General features: G+C 38.2%; 1 long non-coding RNA gene across 2 annotated transcripts in view; it reads left to right on the top strand.

Moving 5' to 3' along the window:
- Positions 1-24,896, top strand: part of LOC124520468 (uncharacterized) — a 96,072-nt gene that overhangs the window by 63,730 nt on the left and 7,446 nt on the right. The window contains exons 6-8 of one of the 2 annotated variants that reach the window (XR_006964326.1): positions 4,178-5,166; positions 14,839-14,953; positions 24,612-24,795. This is a non-coding gene — a long non-coding RNA (uncharacterized LOC124520468). The remainder of the gene's footprint in view (positions 1-4,177; positions 5,167-14,838; positions 14,954-24,611; positions 24,796-24,896) is intronic. The other variant, XR_006964327.1, reaches the window with a different exon arrangement.

Raw genomic sequence — 24,896 nt, 5'->3', positions numbered from 1 at the left:
ATTGGTGTGCAACTAGCTATTTTTTCCACAGTGGGCCATGTCCTGTGGAACATTTCCTTAGGTCAAGGAAAATTGATATTTATTTCTTTCATTATATTCTCTGTACATGTTTGTCATTCTTCTAGAATTCATGGTAGACAGATACTGGCTTTCTGAGATCTATCTTGAAAGATCTAAGTTCTTAGTTCTATCATGATTCTTGTTTTTAGTCTTATAATGTCTCTCTTTGATAGGTTTTCATGTGGTTAATTCAGTTTTAATTGATCTCCATTTTGGTATTTCACTGATTTATTTAGTGTAAAAAAATCTTAGCAATTATAGTTTTAATTTGCAGACTGAGGATTGATTTTCAAAGAGCCCTTTTATAGCTATAAATCCTATCAAATCTCTTGAAGATAATTATTACATATTTAAATTTCTATTCCATATTGTTTATAAGCTCTGTTTATAGGGATTGGTTATTTTTCTTTTCAGCTTTTATTACTTTGGCATTCTTGCTTATATATAGAATTTGGAGTTTGGAATGGGTTTCTCCAGCACAAGTGAAAATAGGCATTCTTTTGGTAGATAATTCAGTCATGATTATGGGATGAGCGGCTCTATAGCTATGCAGGGCAGGAGAACAGAGAAACATTTGGCTGTGGAGCCTTTTCTTTAGTTGCATGAGTAACTTTAGTTTGGGATGGGTGGTTTCATGCAACACTACCATTATTACAATGACATTGTTCCAAAGCTCATCTGGGGGCATTTGGAGGCATATCCTCCACTTTATTTAGAGTAATAGATTTGAGGCTTGTCATTCAAAATATAGTGAAGTCACCGTGAAAGCAGGGACCAATGCAGTTGTTTTCCAGCACTTTAATTTTTTCATGGGCAATCACAGTATATGTTGTCTCTGCCAGGGCTTGCCCACTATGCCTGATTCTCTTATTTGAGGGTTATTCTGTAATTCTGTTCGTCTCCTCTTTTGTATGCATGGGATTGTAGATTTCTCATTTCTTTGGGAGTGTGCTGTCAATCTTATGACATGTGTTTTTTCCTTGATGAAGTTCCTTGATGATCAGGTTGTCTTGTGCTCCATCAACTATCATGAAGTTAGACTGCCTCTATCAGTTGGATTTTGTTAGAGCTATTGGAGAATGAGCCAAGAATCTCAACAGGGTTCTTGGAATAGGCTAAACTTTGAAAGCAATGTCCTTTCTGTGTTTCAATAACTTGTTTAAAAACATTCCAATAGAATGTTTCATTTTGCTGGAATCTTTTGGAAGGACAGTTTTGTGGTAAGCCTGGGAGGTATATATCTGGAAAATAGTGCAGAGTCTGGTATATGAAGCACCATGGGACTGTCAAGGGAGCTAGTTTCCATGCCAGTTAAGGCCTGGAGGAATGGAACCAAGTGACCAAGTGGGAGATGGGGGAGGCCTCATATTTTAGTTTGCTACATTGGTGCTGTGGTTTTGTTTGCCTTTATTTAAAATTAAGCCCATCGACTAATTTTCAAATTGATTTTTGGCATTTTTATAACATTTAGAGGAACAAAGTTATAATCTAACTATTGTTTGCATTCATTAAAGAATTATTCTATGAAAACAATTATTTCACTTAAGCTCTCATTTCCTTAGTTAAGTTTATTATATTACATGTTTGCTTTCCTTATTACAAAAATAAAGTATGCTCAATTATAAATATTTTTAGAAAATGCAGATAAATTAAATAAAAGTAATTTAAAGCCTAATCCCTCCATCCAGAGGTGACTACTATTTACTTTAGAAGATCTATCTATCTATCTATCTATCTATCTATCTATCTATAGCTCTTTTTCCTTCATGTGTGAATTAGGCTTAATAGAAATTAAGTTACTTACTGATGATCATATAGTAGGTAATGAAGCCATGATATAGAACAAGGCAGACTTATTCCAAAGCCTTTGCTCTTAAACACTACAATTTATACTTTGCCTAATGGATTGAATCCTGGCCTTAGGAAGTCTTGGAAGATGTAGGATTATGGCAGTTTGTAGCCAGCAGCCAGGGGCTGAGGAGAGGAGGTTGAGGACTGTGAAACATTCTGTCGGGTCCCAAAGGGAGTGTTGCTCTTTAAGGAGTATGCTTCTCTTAGTTTTCCAAGGGTCCTACTCTTGTTGATGACTCCAATCTTGTTGGCTCTGAAATTCTACTCTCTTCCAAGCATCTTACAGAGTGGATTCATTATGTTTAGGCTTTTTTTTTTTTAATAGAAACTATGCACTGTTGAACTCTATAGAAAAACAAAACTCACATGGATTCTAATCTTGTAATTATCGACTTGGGTGCAGTCTTCTCCGTGAGGTTGAGCAAAGATAGAGGAGGCGCTGTGTATACCACAACCTTCTTCATTATCCTTTGATTTGCTCATCTTCTTGGCAGGCTCATAGATGTTCACAAGGACTCAGAGAACTGGGTTGCCATAACATCTCTCTAAGATTTGCTTCAGGCAGTGCATTTCAGCAAAGAGCAAGCCATGTAAGATCACAGGTATCAAAAATAGCAGGTGATGGTCCAAATTCTTGGCTCCAACTATAAAATACTGATTTCTAACTCCTATTCTCTGGGCTTTCTTGCTCTGAGGCCAGGCTGGCACTGTTTGCATAAAGTGCTGTTCCATTTAAAAACAGCTGTGCCTAGAAGCAGATGAGAGTCGGCAAAGTAGGGATCATAAGTCAGCAGAACTGTGCTACAGAGGCATTTTCTGTTGCTGCTTTTGGTGGATGCTGACTAGAAAATCAGATTCTCTATAATCAACAGAACTTTACATCATGCATTTTAGAAGTTAAAAATCTAAGCCCAGAGATCCTTAATGATTTACTACCCCGGACAAAAGTTGCAGCTCATAGAGTCTGTGCTTTATGGCACAAATATTATGATCTCATTGAAACAAATGTTATCAGAATGCCCCTTTTAAACAGGTTTTTTGAAGTTTGCTAAGTTATGATTACAAGGTGTGTCTTTTCCTGCTCTCCTGAATGTCTCGTGGTCTCATTTTCCCTACTTGAGTGACATAAGCTACTCCTACCGGCTGTCCATAAGACACATCTTGGTGGGGCTCTTAGCTATACACAGGGACAAAAGAGACACTGCCATTACAATTTTATAAAGTGGGGATTGGTGGTTCTTATCACCTGTACTGTGAACACTCTCCTGCTTCCTTCAGTGTAGCTCCTGTGAATGACACTTTTTGGGGTTTGTTCTGCTTTTACATTGATCAGTCTGTTGTCTTTTTCCCACGAAGTCCAGCCATCCCTGGATGCTCCATCACTTGTAAAGGTGATGTACAAGATACAATTCAAATAAGAAATGTAAGCCAAGCTGGAGTCTGAGACTTCAACTGATATGCCGCGTAAGGCATTCTTAACACATCTCTTCCTTCTCTTGCATGCCATCTATCATCTTGGACCACAACCTCTAACCATCATCTATACTCCCCTCCCACAGTTAGCACAGCCATGAGTTGTAACCCTGATTTTGGCACGAGTGTGGACAACCTCTTGATGTTGATGGCAAAGCTAGTTTGGACTCACATCATGATCCAGGTTCCTGAGGCAAAGTTAGACATTATAACCAGGCTGTCACCATACTGGATATGAAGCCTGGAATCAGAGTCGCCAAAAAAGTGAAGACAAATCAGTAGTTTCTCTTTCCTCACAAGAAAGGCAATGGTACCGTATTCCTGCTTCTATTATTACATCTGGACCTAATAGTGTACCTGTGGGTATCTTTATTGTCTGGTTGGATATCCTCCAATATCTTGAAAAAACAAATTCAGCACGATACTATATAAAATTACTAATGATGAGGAGGTAGGAATATGTGATGTAACACTTCTAGTCAATGATAAGGTACAAGTTAAAATAATTGGGATCTAAAAACAGCTCCTAAGTAGAAATATTTATATAAGAGAGTATGTGATTGTAGAAGAGAATAGCTCTCCAAAAAAATTTAGTGCTGTGTTTTCCATGGTACAGGATCCACCTTGGGAGGAAATTGCCCACCTAGGGGACTACATTTCCTGGTCCTCCTTGCATGCAGATGTGGCCTTGTGAGCATTCTGGCAAAGGAGCAGAAGTATTATTTCCTGGGCCAGTTTTAAAATGCCAGTGTCTCTCTTACTCTCCTTTCCCCTGTCTCTCATCTGGATACAGGAGATTCCAGAGGCCTAGGAATTGACCGAGTCACAAGATGGAAGGACCCTTGTTCTCTAAATCTCCATGTGGAGGAGAGTGGCCTACTCACCAGGAACACTTTCATGGGATGTAACAGTTTTATTTTTAAGAGCAGCTGGCAGTACCCTAAGGAATACAGTTGGAGAGGCAAGTTGGGACAATGTCCTTGCCTGTATTTGTGTTTTGCATTTCCATAGTCCAGATGATGTTGTATCCAGATGCTAATGTCCAGATGCCCCAGCAATTGATATACTTATATAAGTTAAGCTACAGGATCCTATTCCTTTGCCACTTTATTTACTAGCAAATGCTTAAAATGGAATGCTCTTCTTTGTCTGAACACGTACTATCAAAGTTTTTCATCTACCGAGAGTGGTAGAAAACATAACTAACAAGTCTTATTTCTTTTAGAACTATTTTGGTATGTCTCAAAATATGGGATATTTTGGTGTATTCTCAATGTCATTGGTACTAGCCTCTCACACCTAAGTGATCATCTGGCTTTCCCTAACATAGTTCTTTGATTTCATTGAGAACAGCCCTTTGTCAGATTTAGGTGGCATATGTACTAATCATAGTTTAATTGGTCTCTCCTGGTCTGTGTTGGTACAGGTGTGATGCAAATAAAACATATATGTGCAATGGAAGTGATTGGAATTATGGTCAACTGACAGGAGCCATCAACCTTTCAGTGCTCGAATCGCTGGTTTATTGGATAAGACAGGACAATTACCACAACTGGCCTGTCAAGATGGTTAGAGCTCCCTACAGGCATTGAGGCAGGTGTTTGTGCCTTCAGTTTAATCTCTTCCTTTCTGGTTCCAGGCTGGATGCAGCTCTTGGCGCCAGCAGAAGTGTTTATACAGAAATGAGGGTCACCTGGATGCCCAGCCCAGTGGATCTGTGTGCTCATTGCCAAACAAGGCATGAGCTCCCTGTAATGCAAGCTCGATTTCTCTGGGGTAAAGGTAATCTGACTTGCAGTCTTTTTTGGATCATCTGTATGTTTGATTTAGTAGAGTTGTAGAAATTGAGAATGCTTTTCATTAGCTCCAATGGACCTCCTAGAACCTATGCTGTTCAATCTCTCATTTTACAACTGAGGATTCAGGGTCTCAGAGAGGTTAAGTGGGTGCCCCAAGCATGGCCAATCAGCAGGGAGCCAGGACGAGGTTTTAGGGCTTCTCAGCCGGTGCTGATTACGTGACCCACAGCTGCTGTTTTGAACCTGTTTTCATTACCTGTCAGCTCCTGTTTATAGGAGTTGAAGCTTCAACAGCCTCTAGAGATTGGAGAAGCAAAACAGCTCCAGAAGAAGTTGTGAATAACTGTTTACTTCTTTAATGCCTCTTTGTCTTTCTGCAAGGATTTGTGTATCTCATCTCAAAGCATGTTATTCCATGCGTTTCTTGCTTAAAGTTGTTTGAGACCTTTGACAATTCTGCCATTCTAGTTCATATATTATGATTGATCATTACAGTTTTATTTCATGGACAACATGTTTGGTAGTATTATTATTCATATTCTTAGAGGTACCAAAACTAGGTTTGAGGACTATCTTAATAACTTTCCTAAGGTCACTTAGGCATGGCAGAGCTGGGCTTTGAACATGAGACTGGCCTCCACCAAACCTGTGCTGTTGACCTCATCATACATGATCCTGCAGAGCACTGAGTATTTCTTTTTAAAAAAAAATTTTTTAATGTTTTTATTTATTTTTGACGAGGAGAGAAAGAGAGAGAGAGAGAGAGAGAGAGAGAGAGAGAAAGAGAATGAGTAGGGGAGGGGCAGAGAGAGAGGGAGCCAGAATCTGAAGCAGGCTCCAGGCTCTGAGCTGTCAGCACAGAGCCTGATGCGGGGCTAGAACTCATGAACCACGAGATCACAACCTAAGCTGAAGTCTGACGCTTTACCGACTAAGCCACCTAGGCACGCCCTGAGTATTTCTATAATAGTTTAACTTACTCCCAGAAAAAAGGCTCAGCCTTGGGAGAATCTGTTTCTTAAGGATGAGATTTTTCTCAAAACTCCTCTTTCATGATGAAGATTCAGATGAAAATTTTCTTATTCGAATGTGTAGCCTGAGCATTGTTTCAGTGATCGATATAGGCTCAAACTTGGGGTTACAGAAATGGGTCAGGGTAGCGGAAAGATCTAGAAGTCTGGGTGATGGTACAGCCTTCTTGAGAATCTCTGTCAAGAAAATCACTCTTAAATTGTGTTAGATGTCATTTCATCCTCATCTGGAAGTAACTTAGTTCCTCTGATTTTTTGGCAAAAATTGGTCCTGGCTATATTTTCCGTATTTGTCACTTTCCTTATAGAAATAAAGTCCTTGCTACTCGGGTCATTTCTGTCAAAACTAAACAATTTCTAGGCTAGTAAAAAAAATGGAGTATTACTGTTTTATGGACCAATTTGTAAAACTGTCAACTTTCTAGATGGTATTTTTTTATTTGTGGATTTTTCTCAGAAAACCCCATGACTTGAAACAATATTTATTAATTTATTTTTTTACAGTTCATTTCATACCTTTAACCCCCCCATGATATCCTTGTGACTATATACAATTCATCCAGTTTCTCTTATTCTTATTTCAAAGAGCAAAGGGGATAAAGGTGGTAGAATGGCTTAAGAAGAGTCAAGTTCTGGGTGGCTCAGTTGGTTGAGCATCTGACTTTGGCTCAGGTCATGATCTCACGGTTCATGAGTTTGAGCCCCACATCAGACTTTGTACTGCCAGCGCAGAGCCTGCTTTGGATTCTCTGTCTCCTCTCTCTGCTCCTCCCCTGCTCTTGTTTTCTTCTCTCTCTTTCAAAATAAACAAATAAACATTAAAAAAAAAAAGAAAGAAAAGTTAAGTTCTGGGAGAAATTGGAAATTGGAAGACACCACTCAATTATTGGTTTAGGAAAAATGCTTCCAAATCCTTGTTTGAATGGCAGGACTGAATGTGAAATTTGGGAGGTGTTCTAATCCAGATAGTTTTCTTATTCCTTGCAAGTCTACGTTTTCTTCTTTTCTGGAGGATGGAGACAGAAAATGAGAGATAAAAACTTAGTCTTGAGTTAGCTTCATATTGTACAATTACTCTATTCCACCTATGTTTCACATATATTGCTTCTCATAATCACAAGGTAGCATATTTGAATATACAAATGAACATCACCATCTAGATAAAAACATTACAGTTTCAAAGCTTGGGGTACATATGCAAAAAACTGTTGCCCTGTATAGGGGTGCTCAAGATGAAGATAACCTTGACATTGTTGTCCTTTCTGCGAGGAACTTGTTCAATGCCTAGGTGTGCACTTTCCATGTAACTATAAAGTCTGGACCATTTCTTTTTGCCTTTTTTTCCCCCTTTCTGTTTTCTTCTACAGTATTATCCAACATGTGTTCTGTTTTCCTTTTCTTAATTTTTTTTCTTTTTTTTTAAGTAGGCCCTACACCCAACATGGGGCTTAAACTCACAACCCTCAGATCAAGAGTCTCACGTTTTACTGGTTGAGCCAGCCAGGCAGCCTCATTTTCTTTGCTGTAATTCTCTGTTCCTTGGTTGGCAGATAATTTTATAAACTAAAAGGGTTTGTAATAAAACTTCTAATAGGATGAATGGAGGGTTTAGATACTTGCCCAGAATTTATCTTTACCTTTTGATATAAGAAAATTGGATTATTAGTTTGATTAAAGGGAGGAGTTTTGTTATAATAAAGGTTACATGAAGGAGGAGAGGCAAAAATGATGAGGGTCTTGTTTTGTCTTTCTGCTTCATATAATGGAATGGGTTTGAGTTCACTTATTAATGGGTCCCTGGTCTAAAGTTGCTATAATTTCTTTAAATGTTTGTTTATTTATGTTGAGAGAGAGAGAGAGATCACAAGCAGGGAAGGGGCAGGGAGAGAGGGAGAGAGAGAGAATCCCAAGCAGACTCTGTATTGTCAGTGTAGAGCCCAATAGGGAGCTCAAACTCACGAACTGTGAGATCATGATCTGAGCCAAAATCAAGACTTGGACTCTGAACCGACTGAGCCCCATTTTTTTTTTTTTTTTCTTATAAGAGGCTTCAGGGATTCTGTGTCCAAGCAGTGGTATTTCAGGCCTACATGTCAGAGTATGGCACAGAATAGAAGAGAGGGAAGTCTCTAAGCACTGTTTTGGCATCTTTGGAATTGACATCTTGGAAAATTCTCTGCTCTTCCATGGATACTGCCACTCACAGGGTGGGTGTGGTCAGCAGTTGCTGACGAGAAGCCCAGAACACCTATGGAGGCAGTTGGCACAGAGAGGGAGAACATGACAATTTTGTGTAAGGGCTACAGTTGACATGTTGGTTCGCGAGTACATGTGAGGCATTCCATTGGCAGTAACAGGGACTGGGGAATGTATTTAAAAATTTTTTTAATGTTTATTTTTAAGAAAGAGTGGGGAGGAGAGGGGTAGAAGGGCACAGAGAGAGAGACACACAGAATCTGAAGCAGGATCCAGGCTCTGAGCTGTCAGCACAGGGCCTGAGGCGGACCTCCAACTCACAAACCATGCGATCATGACCTAAGCCAAAGTAGGACGTTTACCCCACTGAGCCACCCAGGCACCCCATGACTGGGGAATATTTTAAGCACACCTGAGAACCATTAAAATTCAGGAGTCAAGTAATTTGTTATTTTTGTGAGGGAAGAGTTGGTCATACTCAAGTTACATGTTAATTCATAAAGCCTGGTGAGTGTCCAGAACTGCGATGGTCTGAAATTTTACCCTACTTGCAAACTAACAAGTCAGCCCATGACAGTTTCATAGATACTGGCTGAAGATATGAGACTCCTGGGTGGAGACAAAAGACTTTATCATTTATAGCTGAGCAGACAGAGCTCCACAATCTCATTGGTTCCCCTAGACCCCATGTCCCATAGGATGATGCAGAGGAGGCCCTAGGGGAATATTATGCATGCATTGAGCTTATGTCACAGTTGAGGAATGTCATGCTTAGGAAACCCCAATTTTTAAAAAAGGGCTATTGGAAAACCTGACCAACCTTTGCCTTGGAGGGAGATGTTATCTTTCTTAAAGTGGTCAGAAAACAAATCTGTCCTCTGTTTCAGAGGAAAACTGACTCTATCTTCCAAGGCTATTTGCTATTCAAACATCCTTGACAAGATGGTCTAGGGAAAAAACTGTCAGTGCCTCTGTTCTGAAAACTTGCATGAAGGTAAGAGACCCATGAAGAATCCTCCCCAAATATGTTCCAAAGACCCACATTTTTATAATTTTTGGAGGTAGATGATGCCTGAAGTCAAAGGAATAAAGCCAATTATGATAAAGCAAGAGGAATATTTTGGGGACATGCCAGTTTTTTGTTCACCAAGTCATACCCACTGAGGCTTTTCCTCCTGTGACCTGTAACTTGGATACATTTTCCAGGGGAGATACCTCTTTTATTGTTACCTAAACTCATCTGGCATGCATGCTTAGGATCTGTCCACAATGCTAATAGATTTCAGCATTAGGATGCAAAGGAAAGTCTTCAGATGAAATGTTCCAGTGTCCATTAAAGAGTAGTGACAGGGACCAGAAGATATCTTACCATATCCTGTCACTGTATAATATGCTAGATTGCTTCAGCCGATTAACTAGGGAGTAATGAAAAGTCTGTGTGTGAGTGAGTGACTGTATGTGTGATGTGTGTGTGTGTGTGTGTGTGTGTGTGTGTGTGTGAGGAGAAGGAAGAAGGCAGAGGAAAAGAGGGGAAGAGGGTAAAAGAGATGGAGAAGAAGAGGGAGAGGGCTACCAATCACAGCTTATATTGAGAAAGAGCATGTGCACTTATATGTTTTGACACTATTGGGCTAGTGTCGTTCACGTGAAAGGCATTTTTAAAGCTTTAAACTTATTCTGTTATACTTTCAAGACCTGTGAATGATAACCCATGCTTTTTGTATGGTGATTTTATTTGGTAAACATGGAATTAGCCTTAGAAACAAACCCCCTTAATTCAGACATCGATTAAGTCGAGGGCTCAGTAATACAGAGTCTGAAAGATTTTGTAGGTAGGTAGGAGAAAAGAAGTCAGTCTTTTAATTACATATTTGAAAACAAAGTGAAAGAGGGAAAATGATAAATAGTTTATAGGAAGAGGCTTTTAGGCTTTTTCAAAGCTAATTTGTTGGGAATTCTTTGGCTAAATTGGAATAAATGTATTATCAGAGAAGCTCTATCGAGCACAGTGTGATGGTAGCTTAATCTGACTGTGACTGTATCTCACAGATCACTGTACCCAGTCAATACTCTATTATTGCAAGTTAAGTGGTTTGCTACAGTATTCCACACACAGGGTATTAGGAGCTCTGTTCCCTAATTTCCTAAGCAATAATGGTATAAGCAGTATGCATTTTTTATTATAAAAACTAACAATTGCCTCCACAGAGTTAATGGTTTTTTATATATTGTTGGTACCCAGGAGATTCAGTCATAAATCAGAGCAAAATTAAATGTAAAATGTACTAAATTTTGGCAGAATTAGATTTTCTTTGCAGAGGCTGAAGTCTTCAGTTTTCCTTGGAATCAAACTTTGGTTTTCTTCCTGGTGCTTTTATTTTCATTTTATTTAAATGAGTGTGTTGTTTCCTGATTAAAATTGATTCTGAATAATTATACCAACAGTAATTCACAGCATGAGCCTGGGCAGCATTCTTTATAGCTCCTGGAGGCTGTCTTCATCCAGCTTTTCTGAGCTTGCCAGTTTTTCAGCGTTAACTATATTCTCTGCGCAACAGGGTTATGAACCACCCAACAAAGACTGTAGAGTGCAGGATCATTCCTCCTTTCAAATGGCTGCTGTTTTTACAGGTTGGGGACTCTGCGCAGGTCAGAATTTACTTGGTGAATTGCTTATTTACTCATTTCACAGTAAATAGTAGGGAAGAAAGGACAGTGGTTTGGGGTGCCTGGGTAGCTCAGTCGGTTAAGCATCTGACTTCCGCTCAGGTCATGATCTCATGGTTTGTGAGTTCGAGTCCCACGTCAGGCTGTGTGCTAACAGCTCAGAGCCTGGAGCCTGCTTCAGATTCTGTGTCTCCTTCTCTCTCTGCCCCTCCCCCACTTGTACTCTGTCTCTGTCTCTCTCTCTCTCTCAAAAATAAATAAATGTAAAAAAAAATTAAAAAATAAAAGGACAGTGGTTTCTCTTCATTAAGATACTTGGTTAGGATTGTTAGTTTCCATGTATCAGGAGCTGGTGGCCCAGGAAGGAAGGGGGGAGAAGTGGGTTACTCAGAAGGCACGTGAGTGTTTGGTTCAGACTAGAGGTAGAATTAGAGCTACTGGTGGGTGATAGGAACAGGGTGTTAAAAGTCAACACAGTCAAGCTTACACTCTAATCTCTCTTAGAGGTCTCTCTTTTGCTCTTGCTTCGTTTTTCTTTATGCCATTGGACATTTTCCTGCCTATTTCCATTTGTGCAGAATATGGTGGCATCACAGGGTCCCAGACTGCACATTCTCATTCTCAGTGACCATTCAATCCCACTCACTAGGCCAGAGTCAGGCCCAAAGGCCTTCAGGAGCTGGGCCACATTTCGGTTAATAGTGAATGATGGGACAGTGGCAATATGCAGAATGCAGTTCTTGCTTAAAAGCATTCAAATTAAACAATATTAATGGCAAAACTAAACATAGCCACAGTCTGCAGACCAAATGTAGTGTTGAGGCTACATATAAGATCCCTTGACCAGTCTTTATTAGACCATTTCCCAAATTCATGGGACACCTAGCTTTGTCGGCAGAGATGAAACTAAGATGAGGCAGTAAGGCCTTGGGTGTAAAATTTAAGGTGATGCCCAAAAATATCAATAATACAGATAAATAATATTTCAATGTAATGTTTTTGTTTTTTATTTATTTTTGTTTTTTAGAGAGAGACCACGTGAGAGGAGGGAGGGGGCAGAGAGAGAGAGAGAGAGAGAGAGAGAGAGAATCCCAAGCAAGCTCCATGCTCAGCGTGGAGCCTGACATGTGGCCTTATCCCACCACCCTGGGATCATGACCTGAGCCCAAATCAAGACTCAGATGCTCAACTGACTGAGCCACCCAGGCACCCCTCAATGCAATGTTTAAAAAAATACAAATTAATACAAAAAACTCCATGATGAACAAAATACAAAATTATAAATATAGACAGGATCACTATTGCTGATTTTTCCTTTTGCCTCAAGCTCCAGTATGTCTCACAACAGCATGGTTCACTAGGTGTCTACTCATAAGCCAGTCAGTTATGGACAGGAGAGGAGTCCCATCAATACCCTGTGGGTGGAGGAGTCAGTTGTCAGCAGTAGGGATATGCGCCAGGCAAGCAGATCCCAAAAGATGTCTCTAAAGGATGTTAGAGCATGATACTTTGTTCTGGGATACAGACTTTATTAGTCAGCTGGCCATAACACAATACCATAGGCTGGGTGGGAATCTAAGATCAGGGTGCCAACGTGTTTGGCATGATTCTGGTGAGGAGTCTCTGGCTTACAGATGACTGCCTTCTCACTGTGTCCTCGCATGGCCTTTTTTCTGTGTAAGAATGTGGGGGCAGAGAGAGAAGCCTAGCTTTCCTTTCCCTATCTCTCCCTATAATCCTATCATAAGGGCCCCACCCTCATGACCTCATCCAACGCTGATTACCTCCCATCTTCACATACCATTACGTTGGGGTTGGGGGTTCAACATGTGAATTTTGAAGGACATGAACATTCAGTCCATAACAGCTCTACATATTAGGGATGTGCTCCAAATATTCTTAATTCCTCTTTGTAGTCTTCCTTGGACTTCCTATGTATTAGTTACTCCTTACTTTTAAAAAATCTAGTTATCTTTTGACAATTGTGCCAAATATAAACCCAGTAAAGTAAGTTAAGATTTTGTCATTGACTTCTTATTCCAAGTTAGTTGCCACAGGAGTATCGTTTTACAAAGCTGAATTAATCATTAGAAGAATGACTCAGATTTAACTAGAAGATGAAGTTTGGGTGCTTAACCATTTCTGAAACTCCTGGGACCTGACCAATAATTACACTTCCCATCCGTAAGAAGACAGAAACATTTAGCATATGGTTTTTCTTTTCCATATAAAATCAATCAGAATATGTCACTTTATGGCTTAGTGTAGTTAGTCAAAATGTTGTGCCTAGTTCTTCTAAATGTAAATCTCCTAAAGACATTTTTCAGAAAGTTCTGTCAAATTATTAAATGACAAGAATGTTGGTAGAGAAAATAAATTCCTTTAGATGTCTTATAGGAACTAAAGAATTAAATTCTTTTTTTCTTTTTATCTTCCCCCCCATCTCCTTAGGGTTTTTTTTTTTTTTTCCTGGTTTTGATGTTCAAACACCATATTGGAAAACATTTAAACTGTGAATATAATTCTGCAAACACTTTGAGCCATGACAATATCTGTCCTGGGCAACCTCGTATCAAGCTGGCAAAACAGATCTTGGAAAAATGGGGAAGTATTTTTGTTTTCAGAATGCTTTATATGCAATTCCCCAGAAACAGTTCAAAAAGATAGATACTCTTTTCTAAAAGGTTGCTGTTTTAGCACTTCCCAACTTATAAAGGTTGGAATTTCCCACTGGCTCAGCGGAGAGATTTGTATCAGTTATTTTAGATTCACTTAATAGCACATTTGTGTTTGAGATGAAGTGTGAGTCCCATCAGACAAGTTAAGATTGTTCTTAAAAATTGGCCTCCTTCTCCCTCCCCCCATGTATACTCAGATCTAAAGTAGAGTCTTCCAAATGTTATTCCACAGCTAGGTATGACATCCTATCTTAAAACAGCAGCAATAGCTGCTGTTTCTTTTTGTAGAGAACATGGCTGGGTATATAGCAAGTGAATCTGTCAAGACCGGTGATTTTTCAGTTCTTTAAGTGAAGCCTTGATTATTCCCCCCTCCCCTGCACCGTACTGGTATAGATGGAAGTGAGGAAGGTGGTAACACATAGAAAAGTACCTCCAATGTTTGTACAAAATGCAGTAACACTTGCCTAATCACCTGTGACTTCAGTATAGTTATTGCATTTTGTTTTTACTTCTGCATTCATCATGTTCTATCCTTTTATTTTCCCTCCTGCTTGTCACCTTATTATGTTTTTTTTTATTTACTTTTTTAGAGCAGTTTAAGGTTCATTGTAAAATAGAGGGGAAGATAAAGAGTTTTCCCATATACTCTCTGCCCCCAAACCTGCATAGCCTTGCCATTAATTGATGAACCTACATTGACAGATCATAGCTACCCAAAGCCCATAGTTCACTCTTGTGTCACTCTACGGGTTTCGATAAATGTATAGAGACATGTTCATTATAGTATCATACAGAGTATTTTCACTGCCCTAAAAATCTGTGCTCTACCTATTCACCCTTCCCTGCCCACCTTAAACCTGGCAACTGCTGATCTTTTTACATGTATTATACTATAGCTTTTTCCAGAATGTTATATAGTTAGAATCATAGCATACATAGCATTTTCAGATTGGTTTCTTTCACTTAGTAATATGCATTTAAAGTTCCTCCATGTATTTTCATGGCTTGATAGTTCATTTTGTTTTGCCACTGTATAATATTCCATTGTCTCAGTATACCACATTTTATCCTTTTACCCAGTGAGGAACATCTCAGTTGCTTGCAAGTTTTGGCAATTATGAATAAAGCTTCTATAAACTTCATGTGCAGGTGTTTGTGTGGACGAAAGTTTCAAGTCCTTTGGATAAATACCAAGGTGAGCGATTGCTGGACTGTATGGTAAAAATATGTTTAGTTTTGTAAAAAACCACCAAACTATCTTCCAAACTGGCTGTACCACTTTACATTTGCACCAGCAATGAATGAGTGTTCCTATTCATCCACATCCTTATCAGCATTTGGTTTGGTTTTGGAATTTGACCTTTCTAAATAGGTGTGTTGTGGTATCAGGTTCTACCTTGTTTGGCTCTTAGGTTTTACCTTCTCTGCTAGTTTACATGCTTCTTAAAGGCAAGGGTTATGCACATCTTTTTATCTTCAATCACTCCTTGTGTAATCACTTGCATGTAAAGTTCACTCAGAAGTGTGCCAAAAGACTGAAGATGCTGAATGTGTTTGAATTGGTTACAAGTTCAGTTACAAGGAAAGGAATCATTTCTTGAATAAATATGCCAAGCATTTGAAATACTTGCACTTTTCCTGTTAATCCTCACAATAGTCCTATGAGAAAGACAAAATTATTCCTACTTTGCTAAAAATGGACAAACTGAGTCTTAAAATAGTAAGTAAATTACCTACCATCAGTAGAGTCAGCTAGACCCATGGTTCTAAACCAGGTCCATTGGCCTAAAGCTTCATTAGGCCATTAGGATGGGCTGCGCCTGCAATTAGAGCCAAGATCCCAATGTTAGATGCCCATGGGGCCAGGTGGAAAGGGTAGGATGCTGGTCAGGGGGGAGGGGTTGGGGTAAAGAAGTGGGCAGTCTCTACTTAGCTGTAACCAACTATTAAACATTTTTAGAAACAGGAATCCATAAATCTGGATTTTGCAAAATCTTCCAAGTTTTATATTTTGACACCTAATTTAATAATAATACTTGTAAAAGTTAATATAGGTCTGTGGGCCAGATTTAGGCCACAAAAGAAAAGTTTCTAGCTGTTGTATTAAAGAGTAGTTTTTAAAAAAAAATTTAATGTTTATTTATTTTTGAGAGAGAGAGGGAGATAGATAGAAGAGAGATGGGGGGGGAGTGGGGGAGAGGCAGAGAGAGAGGGAGACACAGAATCTGAAGCTAGCTCCAGGCTCCAAGTTGTCAGCACAGAGCCGGAGGCAGGGCTCAAATTCCTGAACCTTGAGATCATGACTTGAGCCAAAGTCGGACACTTAACTTATTGGGCCACCTGGCACCCCTTGAAGAGTAGTTTTAAAGGGTTGCAACTCCTTTTCCCCAAGTATGTATTGTGATCCCAAATGATGTAAAGTATTGCCTGTCAAGAAAAATTTAGAGAGCTGTCATTAATAGTTTACTCTTTTGTTGGTAGGTAAAATGTTCACAGATAATACTTGTTAAGAAGTAGTTACCTGTCTACTACTCAGTGTGGAGCCCAGAGTGTGAATGACGATGGTTACTATTTTACTTACTGTAGTTGATATGAAGTTCTGATCTAGAACTTCGTGAAAATAATAAAAGCATTTATTGAGTTATGAACTGATGCTGCATACTAAACTATACATAATTTTCTAAGTATTTTATGTAAATATATGCACTCTCCCACAAGAAATTACAAATGACATGCATATGTAACCATATGTAGCTTTGGTGTTAATTACTAGTTGCCCATTATGAGTATGTAGATGAATCCCTTTGTTAGAAGCAGCTAGAGTGATCTCTTGTTCTTCCTCTTGGAGTTTTCTATCTATTGTTTTCCTGATCCAGGTCACCAGCCTGTTTTATCTTTGTCACTGGCCCAGAGTGTTTGAGTCTCTCTTTTGACATAGTGTTGATAGGATAATCACAGAAAAATTCTATCTTTCTGTTACATCTCTTGCAGTTTGCATCTGCACAGAGTTTAGTTGAATTTTTATGCTTTAACAATGTTTATTCCTAGCAGCTCTTTCAGGACATGCTGCAGGGAGGTGAAGTTCCCTCACTGTCAATGTTGGCCTCTAAATGTCCCCATTGGGCACTCCTTTAGAGAGAGAGATTTGATGAGACTCCATGATTTCTATGTAGAAAAATAGAATGTCTTCTAGGATGCTGCTAAGGCTCAGATTTGTGAATATGTTCTTTAATGATCATGCCCCACCTTTCATTGTAAATATGTCTACTTTCCTATTGCAAGGATATTTCTTGTCCCTGTATTTTTCAAGTTTCCCTGCTCTTTATTGTTTTCATTTTTTAATTTCTTTAATGTTTGTTTTTAAGAGAGAGAGAGAGATAGAGCATGAACAGAGGAGGGGCAAAGAGAGAGGGAGACACAGAACTCGAAGTGGGTTCCAGGCTTTGCATGGTCAGCACAGAGCCCAAGGCAGGGCTCAAACTCACAACCTGTGAGATCATGACCTGAGCTGAAGTCGGACGCTCAATGACTGAGCCACCCAGGCGCCCCTCAAATCTTCCTGCTCTTTTAAAATGGTGCTGTGTTCATTTACTTTAGTCCTGCTTCCCTCTCTTCTGCTCTTCTTGTTTTGTTCTTCCAGAGAAACCACTTTAGTTATTTTAACTTATTTTGGAATTTAACATCATGCTTCTAAATAACATGCTTTTATTGCTATTTGTTGATTTAAAAATTTTAAGTGTTATCTATGCAGTTTCAAATAAGAAAGCTCAAGGAAGATTTAGCTCTATTTCATGCTTGATCCCTACCACAAAATGAAATCGTATTTTTCCAATAAATTTAGTTGAAATTTGTTAGATTGGTATTCCAATATGCAATGTATATATTATTATGGCTTTATAGACACTGTTCACAATCAAGCCATTTAGTATGCTCTGATGTATTTTTCCTAATGTTCTGAAATTTTCACATTGATGTGTTTTGATGTACATTTATTTTCATCCATTTTTCTGGTAACTTAATATACCTTTTTAAATTTGGAAGCTTATATCCTTCCATTATGGGAACTTTCTTGAATAATAATAATAATAGTTCTTGTTTGGATGGTTCACTTATCTCCATTTCTTTTATTTTCTTATTCATTTAATGATGTTGGACCTCCTGGACTATACCTCTAATGTTATTATCTTTTTTTCCCTATTTTCTTATTTTCAGTTTCTATATCTTTCTGTTATGATTTACTCTTTCCTCCTTTGTCTCCTCTTATGTTTTCATTGGGTTTAGTTTGCTCTCTTTCTCTCTCTCTTTTTTTTTTCTAGTTTCCTGAAGTGGAAAGTTAGGTTGCTGACTTAAGGTCTTTCTTCTGTTTTAATATAGATTTTTATAGTTATAAATTTCCTTTCTTGTATTACTTCAGCTACATCCCATAAATTTTGGTATGTTGTATTTTGTTTTCATTCATTTTAATGTATTTTTCTAATTTTCCTTGTGATTTCTCTTGACCCATTGGTCATTTAGAACTCTATTGTGTGATTTCCACATATTAGTCAATTTCTCTAATGTCCTTCTGTTATTGATTTTTAATTTCATTTCATTGTGGTTGGAGAACACGTTTTGTAAGATATAAATCCTTATACATGTACTGAAAGCTGTTTTATGGTCTAGCATATGGTATATCCTGGGGAATGTTCCATGAGCCCTTAAATAATTATATTTTTCTCTTGTTGGGTGGAAAGTTCTATAGATCTTGGCGTGGTCTAGCTGGTTAATAGTGTTGTTCATTTCTTCTGTTTTCTTGTTGATATTTTGTCTAGTTATTCTATCCATTGCTGAAGGTGGGGTTTTGAATCCTCCAACTATCTTTGTTGAATTGTGTATTTCTTACTTCAATTATGTCAGTTTTGACTACATTTATTTTGGGGTTTTATTAGTTGAATATATTTATAATCATGTCTTCCTGATAGATCGACTTTTTTATCATTATAAATTGTCTTTGTGTTTAGTGACAATTTTATCTTAAGGTTTATTTTGCTTGATATGAGTATCACTCTAATTTTTTAAATTTAAATTTCTATTTAAATTTTAGTTAACATACAGTGCAATATTGGTTTCAGGAGTATAATTCAGTAATTCATCACTTACATACAACATCCAGTGCTCATCACAACAAATGCCAATTTAGGACCTGTCATCCATCTAGTCCGTCTCCCATTCACCTCCCTCCATTAACCCTCAGTTTATTCTCGATTGTTAAAAATGTCTTGTGGTTTGTTTCCCTCTCTCATCTTTTACACCTTCCCGTATGTTCATCTGTTTTGTTTTTTAAATTCCATATATGAGTGAAATCATATCATATTTGTCTTTCTCTAACAGACTTATTTCACTTAGCATAATACACTCTTAGCTCTATTAGTGTCATTGCAAATGGCAAGATTTCATTCTTTTTGATGCCTGAGTAATATTACATTATATGTATATATATATATATATGTGTGTGTGTGTGTGTGTGTGTGCGTGCGTGCATATATATATGCATGCCACATTTTTTTTATCCATTCATCAGTCGATGGACATTTGAGCTGTCTCCATAGTTTGGCTATTGTTGATAATGCTGCTGTAACATCAGCGTGCATGTACCCTTTCAGATCTGTATTTTTGTAACCTTTGGGTAAATACCTAGTAATGCAGTTGCTGGATAGTAGGTAGGTGTATTTTTAGTTTTTTGAGGAACCTCCATACTGCAGACCTGCACTGTTGCTCTGGGGGAGGATCTTGCTGTGTTTTGTCATTTGCCGGCTCCTGTGAGGAAAGCAGTCACATGACCATGCAGTGGTTCAGAGTTTATGGCAAAACAGAGCAGAAAGCCAGCATCCAGCTTGTTGCCCTCCACCTGAATCTCTGCCTGGGATCTATGCCTGGGAAAAGTGCAGCACATTGTCACCACCCTTCCTTCTTGTGATGCAGGAGTCCTCAGACCATGCTGTCACTCCTGGGATTATGCCTGCTTTGCCACCTTTAGGCCAGGCATGTCCCCCATGGTAGAGGACTTCTAGAAATTCAGATTTTGTGCTCTGCTGCTTATAATACTTTGCAGTAGCTTCTGTGAGCAGACTCCCTCCTCACTGCCTTATCCATAGCTATATCGCTCCCGAGTCAGCTCTTTGCACCTCCTACCTTCCCAGAGGAAGTTGCTTTTCTACTTGTAGACTTGCAATTTTTGTTCTCTCCAACATCCAGTTGCTTTCTTGGGTGTTTAGAATGATAACTATCTAGCTGTTTTAAGGATGTTTGAGGGATGTGTTTTGGGATGTTTTGAGGGATGAGACAAGCTTAGAGTCTTCCTACTCCTCTGCCATCTTAACTCCTTCTCATCACTCTAACTTCTTTTGGTTACTCTTTGCATTGTATATCTTTTACTGTCCTTTTACTTTCCAGCTATTTGTGTCTTTGGCTCTAAATTATATTTCTTGTATCTCTTGATCTGTCAATCTCTGACTTTTGATTGGAGTGTTTATGCCATTTACATTTAATGCGATCACTGGTAAGGTAAGATTTATATGTGCAAGTTTGCTATTTATATCTTTATGTCTTTTGTCTTTTTGTTTCTCTGTTTCTCCATTGCTGTTTTGCTTAGTGTTAATTAGGTTTCTGAGTATACCATTTGAACTCTCTAAGGCTGCTTGTTTCCACTGCTCCTGTTTTTGTTAGACTCTTATTTTCAGAGCTATTGCAGAATTAGGTAGAGGGTGATGGGACTAGGCTAAGTTAGAATACCACAAACCTCATTGTCCTTATTGAGACTCAGATGTTTTCATTGAATAAAGAATCCTTGAATTGTTTTATATCATTGGTTAATTTCTGAGTTCAGAATAAGTTTGTCAGTTTTTGCCAGTGTTCCATTGCTTTTATGGGTGAGAAAATTTTCAGATATCCTTTTTCCACCATTACAGAAGTGCTTTCAGAGATTCCTTGAAATCTATTTTCAATTCTTTCTTTTGGCCATACTTATTCTCTATTATTATTATTATTTTTAAATGAATGTCTGCTCTTGTTTCTTGTACACAACGGCCAGGATATTTTATCTCTCTGAGGATATTCACATAAGTTAAAAAATTTTCCCCTACATTATCTCTATTTCTTCCAATTTGCTTTAGCTTCTTCATTTTGTCTTCTCTTCTATGTTACAACTCTCTTCAGACAACAATGGCAACTGTAGTAGCAGACATTTATTGAATACCTACTATGTGGTCATCACTCTTCTAGTGCATTATACATATTAACTTACTCAATACATGTTAACTTATTTCATTCTTACATTAAATATTAGAGGTGAGTATTATCAATTCCTCAATTTTACACATGAAGAAGTTGAACTATAAAGAAGGCAAATAACTTGCCTAAAGTTACACAGTAAGAATTGCAGAGTTGGAATTCAGGTCTAGTCTAACTTCTACATCCTCTTTCTCAGATGGCTCATCCTTAGGTTATCTGTTTATGTGTCCAGTGGAGCTATGAACATTCTGGTCATATGGGTGGGACTTATTGACTATGTAGGTGTCATCTGTGAAGTAAATTGGGTTTTTCTTGGCTTTTCTTATTTCTACTTTATATTGCTAGCTTTTTCTTGTCTCCTAGTTAATTATCACTAGTCCATTAGCTTTTTATCCTCTAAATTTTTTTTTTCTGTTTTTGTTCTCATTTTTTTTTCTTTCTACATGTATGAGTTTATGCCTTATGGAGGAAAAAGGTTTACTATCATTTTAGTAGGGCTTTGGGAAAAGCCAGAACTAAATGCATGCTTTCAATACACTGCCCTTTTAATCATTTTAAGCATATTTTTTTTGAAAAAAAATCTGTTATCTGAAGTTCTTGGAAGTCTAGTCCTTCTGTTTATCTGCTGATTTAACATGAATACTAGATTTTTCCTCTTCAGCTCTATAATTTTGTTTTGCATGTGCATCCTCAGTGGGAGCTTTATCTATGGGATTTCTGTGTGATTTAGGCTGAGTTTTTCTTCATCTAAATAAGTTTCTCATTTTCTCCTGCTGGGTGCTCCAGGATGTCTTTTTATGTTAATGTCATGCCTTAGGAATACAGGACTCTGCAAGGAGAGTGTAAAATAAAACCAAACTCATGGGATTCTGGTTAAAAATTTTTAGGAGGGTTCCTCCCCTCCTCATGCCTGAAATGTAGAATTGCACCAACCTCCTCATTACATTTCTTTTCCAGTGAGAACACCATTTCACTGAAAATGCAGTCCTCTAAAGTTCCTGGATTAAGGACGAGGGTCTCATTTCCAGCTTTCTGCTTCTCATAGGTTCCAGGTCTTATGTAGTATGTGGTCAGCTATTAAAATCAAAGCCCCTAGGCTGAGACCAGACCCATCCCTTCCCCAATCACCAAACCAGGATAACATGATACTATCTCACTGAGTTTTATCTTCATTTTTGACCTCTGGGTATTTCCTGTACTTTTATTTGAGTTCAGACATGTATTTAAAAGGATATTTGTGATATTTTAACCAGAATAGCTATATGTTTTATAGCAGAAGATTTCATGTTAGCTGATCTGATATTGTTGCCTGAAGTCCTAAAATTAACTTTTCTTGTTGAATTACTTCATGTATACCCCATGAATGTTATCCTCACTCTGAAAGTGTGTGTCCATTATATCACTGCTAAGTCAAAGAATGTATTTTCCCCAGCTTCGTTGAGATATAATTGATATGTAACATTGTATAAATTTAAGGTATATAACATGCTGACTTAACACATTTATAAGTGGCAAAATAATCACCAGCCACTATAGTGTTAGCTAACACACCCATTATATCACATCATTACCATGTCTTTTTGTGGTGAGAACATGCAAGATCTACTCCCTTGGCAACTTTCAAGTATATAATACAGCATTATTAACTGTAATCACCATGCTGGACATTAGATCCCCAGAACTTATTCATCTTATAACTGGAAGTTTGTTCTCTTTGACCAATATCTCCCCATTGCCCCTATGACCTAGCCTCTGGTAACCACCATTATAGTTTCTGTTTCTGTAAGTTTGCCTCTTTTAGATTCCACATATAAGTAGTATATAACATTTACCTTTTTTCTGTGTGGGTTATTACACTTAGGATAATAAGGTCCGTCTGTATTGTTGCAAAAGGTGGGGTTTCCTTCTTTCTCATGGGTGAATAAAACTCCATAGTATATATACCACATCTTCTTTATCCATTCATCCATTGACAGACACTTAGGTTGTTTCCATATCTTGCCTATTGTGAATAATGCTACATTGAACATAGGAGGGCAGATATCTCTTCCATTCTTTTGGATAAATACTCAGAAGTGACATTACTGGATCATGTGGTAGCTACATTTTCAATTTGTTTGAGGAATCTTCACACTGTTTTCTACAGTGGCTGTGCCAATTTACATTTCCACCATCAGTGTTCAGAGGTTCCCTTATTTCCACAAACTTGCCAACACTTGTTCTGTCTTGTTTTGAGGATAGCCATTCTAACAGGTGTGAAATGATATTTCATTGTGATTTTGATTTGTATTTCTGTGCTTAGTACTATTGAGTGCCTTTTCATGTTAAAGACTATATTTTTAAAGAGCCTAATGGAATTTATGACCAGGACAATAGAGGTAATAGTTTCTTTATATTTTGTGCTGGCAAGACCTAACTAGAACATGTCATTGTGTTCTGGATACTGCACTTTACAGAATATTAATAGACTTGTGATATGTCATGACAGGGACAGTTAGCATAGTGAAACATTGGGATACTATGTCATATGAGGATGAGTTTATTATTTTATTTTATTTTATTTTATTTTATTTTTAATGTTTATTTATTTCTGAGACAGACAGAGACAGAGCATGAGTGGGGTAGGGGCAGAGTGAGAGAGGGAGGCACAGAATCTGAAGTAGGCTCCAGGCTCAGAGCTGTCAGCACAGAGCCTGACGGGGCTTGAACTCCCAAACCGTGAGATCATGACCTGAGCTGAAGTTGGTCACTCAACCAACTGAGCCACCCAGGCGCCCCAAGGATGAATTTAAAACACAGGGAGATTTAGCTTGGAGAAGGGAAAATTTGAGGGGGTATGATGAGTTGTGTTGTGGAACACCAATTAGATTTATTCTTTGTATCTCCAGAGGGCTTTATAATAGGCAGAAGTTATAGAAGGAGATAAATTTTTTTAACATAATTTATTGTCAAATTGGCTAACATACAGTGTGTACAGTGTGCTCTTGGTTTTGGGGATAGATTGCTGTGGTTTATTGCTTACATACAACAACCAGTGCTCACTCCAGCAAGTCCCTTCCTCAATTCCCATAACCCATTTCCCCTTCACTCCCCCCCCAATCAACCCTCATTTTGTTCTCTGTATTTGTTCTCTGAGTCTCTTATGGTTTGCTTCCCTCCCTCTCTGTAACTATTTTCCCCCCCTTCTCTTCCCGCATGGACTTCTATTAAGTTTCTCAAGTTCCACGTATGAGTGAAAACATATGATATCTGTCTTTCTCTGATAACTCATTTCACTTAGCATAATATCTTCCAGTTGCATCCACGTTGCTGCAAATGGCATGATTTCATTCTTTCTCATTGCCAAGTAGTATTCCATTGTATATACAAACAACATCTTCTTTATCCATTCATCAGTTGATGGACATTTAGGCTCTTTCCATAATTTGGCTATTGTTGAAAGTGCTGCTATAAACGTTGGAGTACATGTGCCCCTATGAATCAGCACTTCTGTATCTTTTGGATAAATTCATAGTAGTGCTATTGCTGGGTCATAGGGTAGATGTATTTTTAATTTTTTGAGGAACCTCCACACTGTTTTCCAGAGTGGCTGGACCAGTTTGCATTCCCACCAATAGTGCAAGAGGGTTCCCATTTAGAAGGAGATAAATTTGGGCTTGATATGAGGGAAACTTCTTGCTGAATTGAAGCATCTGTGCAAGAAAAGATAGCCCACCTTCCAGACGGGTGATGACTTTCTCCTTTCTTCATCACTGAGAGGGATAAAACGTAAGTAGGCATTATCTTATCTATAATAGTTAAGATCTCAGACTCTGAAATCAGATTATTTGAATTCAAATTCTGGCTTTATAATTTATTAGCTTTGTTGC

This window comes from Lynx rufus, unplaced genomic scaffold (genome assembly GCF_022079265.1).
Source record: "Lynx rufus isolate CCGP_SWC_20201006 ecotype Redwood Valley unplaced genomic scaffold, mLynRuf1.p SCAF_1, whole genome shotgun sequence".
NCBI lineage: Eukaryota > Metazoa > Chordata > Mammalia > Carnivora > Felidae > Lynx > Lynx rufus.
Note: the sequence above shows the minus strand (reverse complement) of the source record. Positions and strands in the feature narration are given on the sequence as shown.